Source organism: Bison bison, unplaced genomic scaffold (assembly GCF_000754665.1).
Source record: "Bison bison bison isolate TAMUID 2011002044 unplaced genomic scaffold, Bison_UMD1.0 scf7180017864178, whole genome shotgun sequence".
NCBI lineage: Eukaryota > Metazoa > Chordata > Mammalia > Artiodactyla > Bovidae > Bison > Bison bison.
The window spans coordinates 1,211,185-1,220,293 of NW_011494750.1; positions in this window are offsets into that span (position 1 = coordinate 1,211,185).

The following is a 9,109-nucleotide window of genomic DNA, read 5'->3' on the forward strand; positions in this document are numbered from 1 at the left end:
TGACTCATTTGAAAAGACCCTGATGCTGGAAGGGATTGAGGGCAGGAGGAGAAGGGGATGACAGAGGGTGAAATGGTTGGATGGCATCACCGACTGGATGGACATGGGTTTGGGTGGACTCCTGGAGCTGGTGATGGACAGGGAGGCCTGGCGTGCTGCAGTCCATGGGGTCGCAAAGAGTTGGACACAACAGAGTGACTGAACTGAACTGAACACAAGACAATTAGACAGAGAGATGAACTAAGTCTGTGGATAAGAAGTCATAATATGAAAATAATGTCGGCTCTCTTCACATAGATCTATAGAGTCGACCCAACTCAAATCTTCATCTAATTCCAAAATTTACAAGGCAGAGGAGAGTCCTAAGGATAGCCAGTGAGTGAAGGCGCTCAGCTGTGCCCAGCTCTTTGGGACCCCATAAACTGCACAGTCCATGGGATTCTCCAGGGTAGAACACTGGAGTGAGGAGCCTTTCCCTTCTCCAGGGGATCTTCCCGACCCGGGGATCGAACCCAAGTCTCCCACATTGCAGGCAGATTCTTTACCAGCTGAGCCACAAGGGGAGCCCAAGAATACTGGCGTGGGTAGCCTATCCCTTCTCCAGGGGATCTTCCCAACCCAGGAATTGAACTGGGGTCTCCTGAATTGCAGGTGGATTCTTTACCAACTGAGCTATCAGGGAAGCTGATAGCTACCCTGACATTCCTAAAATGTAGGGTAGCCAAGACATTCCTAAAAAAAAGAATAAAGTGTTAGGATCTTCTCTACTATATATAAAATCATATTACAAAGCCACGGTAAGTAATACAGTGTGATATAGGTATATGTGAGTGCTAAATCACTTCAGTTGTGTCCGACGCTTTGTGACCCCATGCACTGTAGCCCACCAGGCTCCTCTGTTTGTGGGATTCTCCAGGCAAGAATACTGGAGTGGGTTGCCATTTTCTTCGCCAGGGGATCTTTCCAACCCACAGATCGAACCTGCATCTCTTGTGTCTCCTGCATTGGCAGGTGGACTCTTTACCACTGTGCTGCCTGGGAAGCCGTGATACAGGTACGAGGACAGAAACAAATTGACCAATGGAACTGAACAGAATGCCCCAAAGTGGAGCTACATGCATACGGAAACCTGACATCACACAGATGGCACGGCCAACCACCAGCGAAAGCAGGGATTATCCAGTAAATGGTACACAATTGTTATTCACATCGGGCCAGGGGGTAGGGGAAGACGGATCCCTATCTCATGCTTCATCCAAAAGTAAATCCTTTGAACTAAAAGCGAAATGTACAAGTCAACACTAATATTTTTAGAAGAAAATAGAGAAGAATTTATCACAGCAGGAGAGAAGGATTTTTTATACAAGATACAAATTGTATTGGCCACAAAATATAAGATTGATCTAATAGATTATATTAAAAATAAGAATGTCTCTCATCAAACTACATCTTAAAGAAAGTGAGATGGCAAGCCACAAAGTGGGAGAAGATACCTGGAATGCATATAACTGATAAATGAATACATAAGAGAATTTTCCTACATCTGTCTGCATGCTCATTTCCTGGTCTCCTTCAGAACTTGCTCACACGTCATGTTTTTCAGAAAACCTTCCCTAATCACTGTTTTAAAAATTGCAAGCTCACTACCACTCCCTGTTCTGGCTATTGCCCTTGCCTGCCTTACTTTTAGCCATAACGTTTATCATCACCATACCTACTATGCAGGTTAAGGAAATGATGATTGCCTCCCACTCCGTCTCCTCAGAAGACTATAAACTCCTAGATGAGGTAAGGAATTTTGATCTATTTTATTCACTTCTGTATTCCCAGCGTATAGAAGAGCGCCTGGCACACAGCAGGTACTCTATAAATATTTGTTGGCTAAAAACTCCTACCAATCAATTATAAAAACATCAACAGCTCAACAGAAAGAAATGAGCAAAAGGCTTAAACAGGCATTTCAATAAAAAAATGAAAAATACAACTTGTCAATAAACATATAAAAAGATGCTCAAATGTACTGATTATTAGGGAAGTGCAAATTAAGACTGAAATGAGATACTGTTTTATATTTACAGACTGGCAAACATTAAGAATTCTGACTATACTAAGTCTTGGCAAGAATGAGGAACACAGGAAACTCTTAATACACCTGCTGGTAGGAATGGAAATTGTTTCTCTCTTTAGAAGACAAATCGGGATTATCTTGTAAAGGTGCGCATGTGTGTGGCCTGTATGTCAGTTTGTCTGTTCTTAGATTTATACCCAGGAACAGTGCCTCTAAAAATTCAGTCCACAGACTGGTGTCAGTTGTAAAGGAACGGTCTAAGTTACCATGAGACAAGTACAAAAATTGACAGTGAAGATTAAGAAAACTCGATAGCAACTTGACACTGCCATCCTATATTTTTAATTTTTTAGACTTTTTTATCATGGTAAAATATATATAACTAAAATTTGACCATTTTAAGCATACAATTTAGTGGCATTAAAAAATACATTCAGACTGTTGTTCAGTCATCACCATCATCCATCTCTAGAATTTTTTTTTCATCTTTCCAAACTGAAATTCCATATCAGGACTTTGCTAGTGGCCCAGTGGCTAAGGCTCTGCACTCCCAATGCAGGGGACCCAGGCTCAACCCCTGGTCAGGAAACCAGATCCAGCATGTCACAACTAAGAGTCTGCATGCCATGACTAAGAGGTTCCTCACACCACGACGAAGACTGAAGATCCTGCGTGCCGCAGCTTGCTAAGTCGCTTTCAGTCGTGCCCGACTCTCTGCGACCCCATGGCCTGCAGCCCACCAGGCTCCCCGTCCATGGGATTCTCCAGGCAAGAATACTGGAGTGGGTTGCACTTCCTTCTCCAATGCCATAACTTAAGAATCCCAATAAAAAAAAAAAAATTTTTTTAAATGAAATTCCATACCCATTAAACAATAGCTCCCTCTTCCCCCTGCATCCCTACTCCTGGCAACCATTTTTTCTGTCTATGAATTTGACTAAGTATCTTATATGAGTGGAATATTTGTCCTTTTGTGACTGGCCTATTTCACTTTAGCATAATGTCCTCAAATTCCACCCATACTGTAGCATGTGTCAGAATTTCTTTTCTTTTTAAGACTGAATAATACTCCACTGAATGGATATAACCTACACCCTTCTGTTTATCCAGTAGTCCAGTGATGGACACTTGGCTTGCTTCTACCTTTTGTCTATTGTGAATGATCGCTCTACTATACTTATTAAAATATAATTTTTCTGTTGACTATAATAGTTAAAATTGGGCTTTACGTTAGGATGTCTTTGAATTTTTAATAATCTCATTTTCCAAGTAATTCATTTTTATGGTACTTTACAAAAATCATCTGTGACAGTTGTAAAATTTTCTAAATCCACCCACAGATAGTTCAAGAAGCACCACCCTGAAGTAGAGGCTTCCAAATTTTTATAAGATCCAAGAGTAAGAAAAACTCTTCCCATCATAACCCAAGACACATGAATACAACCGAAACAAAAGTCTCACAAAGCCATACTTAATCATTTCTACAGGACATGCACCAAGGTAGTTTCTGCTTTGTTTAATTTTATTTTAATCCTCGTTGAATTATGGCAGAAAATGAAGAGGAACTAAAAAGCCTCTTGATGAAAGTGAAAGTGAAGAGTGAAAAAAGTTGGCTTAAAGCTCAACTTTCAGAAAAGGAAGATCATGGCATCTGGTCCCATCACTTCATGGGAAATAGATCGGGAAACAGTGGCTGACTTTATTTTCTGGGCTCCAAAATCACTGCAGATGGTGACTACAGCCATGAAACTAAAAGATGCTTACTCCTTGGAAGGAAAGTTATGACCAACCTAGACAGCATATTGAAAAGCAGAGACATTACTTTGCCAACAAAGGTCCGTCTAGTCTAAGGCTATGGTTTTTCCAGTGGTCATGTATGGATGTGAGAGTTGGACTGTGAAGAAAGCTGAGCGCCGAAGAATTGATGCTTTTGAACTGTGATGTTGGAGAAGACTCTTGAGAGTCCCTTGGACTGCAAGGAGATCCAACCAATCCACCCTAAAGGAGATCAGTCCTGGGTGTTCATCGGAAGGACTGATGCTAAAGCTGAAACTCCAGTACTTTGGCCACCTGATGTGAAGAGCTGACTCATTTGAAAAGACCCTGATGCTGGAAGGGATTGAGGGCAGGAGGAGAAGGGGATGACAGAGGGTGAAATGGTTGGATGGCATCACCGACTGGATGGACATGAGTCTGAGTGAACTCCAGGAGTTGGTGATGGACAGGGAGGCCTGGCGTGCTGCAATTCATGGGGTCACAAAGAGTTGGACACAACTGAGCGACTGAACTGAACTGAACTGAATCTATTAAATTGATTTCACAGCCCACCAAAAATCGTGAATCCCAGTATGAAAGCCAGTGCTCTTGAGAAATTTCTGCATATGTATGTCAGCAGCCATGTAACAGAATGTTCCCAGTAGCATTATTCATAAAAGAAAAATAAAAACCAACCCAAATATCCATCAATAGGAAACTAAATGAATAAATTGTGATATATTCACCTAATACAATATTACTGGGGCTCAATCAATGTTTATTGAATGAATTAATAAACGGCTGTGAAAATGAAGTACAGCTACCTGGAGCAGTTTGGATAAATCTTAGAAATACAATGTGCAGTGGACAAAGCAAGTCACAGTTGATATTATACTGAACAAAACCACTTTTTAAAAAGCAAACAAAAGAAAACACAGTATTGTTTGAGGACCCATGCATGTGGTAGAACTACCCTAAAAGTCAAGAGAACAATAAACACAAAATTCAGGACAGAAGTTACCTCAGGGGAGTAGGCAGAGGGTGGGATTGGGGAGATCTCAGGCAGCTAACAGAATTGGAAATGTTATTCAGTTGGGTGGTTTACAAATGTTCATTATTATACTTTGTACTTAGATATGCATTGTATATATTCTTTTATCTATCATATTCTTTTATCTATCACATTTCAGTCAGTCAGTCAGTTTGGTCACTCAGTCGTGTACGACTCTTTGCGACCCTGTGGACTGCAGCACGCCAGGCCTCCCTGTCCATCACCAACTCCCGGAGTTTACTCAAACTCATGTCCATTGAGTTGGTGATGCCATCCAACCGTCTCAACCTCTGTTGTCCCCTTTTCCTCCCATCTTCAATCTTTCCCAGCATCAGGGTCACATTTAAAATCTTTTAAAAGGTGGAAATGAAGTTGATGGAATTGGAGAACAAAGAATTCTAGCCACACTGAGCAAGCCATTGACATATCAAAATATCGGTAAAATAGGGCCCCTTGACTTTCTTCCAAGACTGTGAAAAAATAGCTGATAAACATTTTACCGAGCTGAAAAGCAGGGTATACAGACAAGGTGTTGAATTGGCTGTCGTTTCCCCTTGTAGAATAGCCTCCAGTTTCCTTATACTCATCCAGCAAACTCTCACCCCCTAAGTACTTGCACAAGCATGGAATGTTCTTCTGCATCCCTGACTGTTGGTTGATGTTAGAATTCTGAGTTAAGGGTCTTGGGTAGGCAATAGAAGAAGAGGGTGGAGGCCAAGCCTTATTCATCTTTACGCCGCTAACCTTCAGCCCAGTGCCTTGCAGAGTAAGTATCGGATAGCTGTTTTCTGCGGAAATGATTGAAGCACTGAAAGAATAAATGACTATTGCAGTTAGGCTAAGGATGCTATACCATTTCTGTCATTGCCGATATATGAGGTTATTTCAGGCTGTTCTGACTCATGATCTAAGCTGAGACATAGTAATGGGCGTGGCTTCCCCAAAGGTATTTATGAATTAAAGATCTGAGGGAGAAGGTAAAATGAGGTCATGGGATAAAAGTGGGGAAGCAGTCAGTTTTAAAATAAAGATGAGAAATCTTGGGAGTTTTCAAAGTCCAGTTGGGCATAGCAGTAAGTTGGTGGTTATCTTTTTTATCCCCACTTTAATTTTTATCATGGTTAATTACAAAGCGTCCTGGAGCAGGGTGCAGTGGTTAAGACGATGGGATGTGGAGGCACTGTTTGGGTTTGACTCCTCCACTTACTGGGTAAGCTCAGGGAAATTACTTAACCTCCTTGTACCTCAGTTTATCATCTGTAAATAGGGATAATGATAGCACCAACCTTGGGATTTCCCCCATGGTCCAATGGTTAAGACTCTGCGCTTCCAATGTAGGGGGTGCAGGTGCGGTCCCTGGTCATGGAACTAATATGCCACACAGAGCAACCAAAAGGAAAGAAAACACCAACCTCATAGAACTGTGATGACAGGAAGTGATTCGGTGAGCAGATATTCATAAAGGGAACAGCACCTGGCGTGCAGCAAGCATCAATGTTGTTAAATAAAATCTTTATTGAGATTGACAATATACTTGTGTGCCCATGAGCTTCCTGTACTCTTTCTTTGGGTTAGCTGCTGTGTGGGTACTCAGACTTCTATCACAGCAGAACAACTTCTGTGGCCTCTTCCATGGAAAGCCCTTGAGAGATTTCATCTTTATGGAGCTTTGCTACAGGATCCTCTGCTTAATTAGCACCCTTGCAATCTATTGTTGATATCATCTAAGGTCATTGTCTTTAATATACCTATATAGATTCCCGACAGTCTGCCTTCAGAATGCCTGTCCCATCGTTCTTTCTTTTCCATTCTCTCTCTCTCTCTGCTTCCTCTGCCCTCTTGGACTCTTGCAACAGCCTCCTAACAGATTTTACTGCCTCTAGTCTTTGTTATAGCCAGTTCATCCTTGGCCCTGGGGACACACTGAATCTTCCTCAAACAACCCTTTGCACGCATTATTCTCATTCACCAGCTCTGATCAGAGCCCTCCACTCCTTTGCCTGTGTTCAAATTCCTTAGCTTGACCATCAAGACCTCTCTAGTCGACTTCAGCCTCACTCTCCCACTTGATCTCTCGCTGTCTTTACTAACTTTTTTTTTGCAGCCAAATTAGCCTAGTAACTGCTCGATATTGGTCATGCCTACGCCCACCCTGGAAACATCATTTCTTCCACTCCCAAGCCTGGAATGCTTTTCTTGTGACTTCATAGCCTGGAGAAGACACTCAAAGAGGTGAGAGAAGGTCATCGAAACGGAGATTAGGGAATATCAAAAGCAGATTTTGTCTCCTTCAAAAAAGGCATAAAGCATGAGGGTTAAGGGTATGGGCTCTGGCTCTGTTATTTCCTGGCTGCACAAGGTGCCTCTGTGCCTCAGTTTTGTGCATCTGTAAAAGGGGTACCTTTTGGAGTGGATATGGTGATACATCACTCAGGTCCCTCTTCAAGGCTGAGATACATAGTCTCCGAGCTGTAAGAGTGTTGGCACTAACCCTCACACTGAATCCCCTCCAGGAATTGCCCTCAACCAAGGGAGACTGCAGGCTTCCCAGGTAGGTAAAGAATCTGCCTGCAGTGCAGGAGACCTGGGTTTGAATCCTGGATAGGGAAGATCCCTTGGAGAAGGAAATGGCAACCCACTCCAGCATTCTTGCCTGGAGAATTCCTCATGGACAGACAAGCCTGGCAGACTACCGTCCAAAGGGTCACAAGGAGTCGGACACGACTGAGCGACTACCCTAAAGGAAACCCATAAAATGCTGCCCTCTCCGGGGGGCAGCCTGTATCCAGTGCCACGTCAACAGGAAGTACCGAAGCCTGGCCTCTTTGCCTTGATTAGCCAGCTCTAAAGGGCCACTCCCGCTTCTGATCCCCCCATAAAGTTCACTGAGGTCTCTGTCGTGGCTGCATCAGAGCCCAGCTTCTCTCTGCCCAATCCAGCTTCCTTTTCTTCCCCTCACAGCTGCTGTTCCCCCAAACAACTCCTCCATAGACTACACACATGCAAAATCTCTGCTTCAGAGTCTGTTTCCCAGGAAACCTGACCTACAATGGTTGGCCTAAGAAAGCAGTCCCCAAAATGAGATTTTGGAGCAGCATCACTTGCTGGCTGACTGGCACTGAGGACCTCATCACTAGTGGGAGTGGGACGCTGAGAGCACCGGGCATGGGGTTCGGGTGCAACTGCTAAAATTTTCACTGGTGTTGGCCTGGCACGGGACACAGTTGTACGTGAGTGCACCGGGGGTGGCAGATTACCAAGTGCTGGAGAGGTTCTGGGACGAACTCTTTGTAAACACTGTAGAATGAGATGGCTGGTGCTGGGGGCAAGGCGAGGGGCAAGGGATTGATTCACTGAAGAAAGACAACGAGAGGCCCAGAGTGATTAATCACCAACATAAGGCAAAGTGTAAAAGCCTGAGGGTGGCCTATATAAGGCAGAGTATAAAGAGCCTCTTAGCTCCTGTACCAGAGGGCAGAGGATCAGGCCCAGAACTTAATTATAAGCAGATTGAATTCTCAACGCTAGCAGATCTGCTGTGCTGAGGTCAGGGATCTGATTGGAAAGAATGGGCCCCCTTGATCTCAGGAGGCTGAAATCAAGATATTGGGCAGGGGCTGCAGTCATCTTGAGGTTCAGCTAAGACTGGAGCATCTGTTTCCATGATCACTCTCATGGCTTTTGCAGGCCTTAGAAGATCCTTTTCTAAGCTTATTCCTGCAATTGCAGGGAAGCCTTAGGACCTGGCCGTGTATCCTGAGTGTCCACACCACACAGCAGCTGGGGATCGGAGACAGAGAACCAGAGGGTCTCCCAAGACAGAACCCACAGCCTTTTTGTATGCTAATCTTGGAAGTACCAGCAGATCCACCAGCATTATCTTCTAATGCTAATAATCCTATGCATTAGAAGCCAGCCATGGACTTCCCTGGTGGTTCAGTGGATAAGAATCTGCCTTGCAATGCAGGGGACTTGGGAGTCGGATCCCTGGTCCAGGAAGATTCCACATGCTGTGGAGCAGCTAAGACTGTGTGCAGAACTACTGAACCCATGTGCCCTAGGGTCCCATGCTCCCCAACAAGAGAAGCCACTACAATGAGAAACCTGTGCATTACAACAAAGAATAACCGCTGCTCGCTACAACTAGAGAAAGCCTGCACGCAGCAATGCATGAAGACCCAGTGCAACCAAAAATAAAAATAAATTTAAAAATAAATTTAAAAAAAAGAGGAATA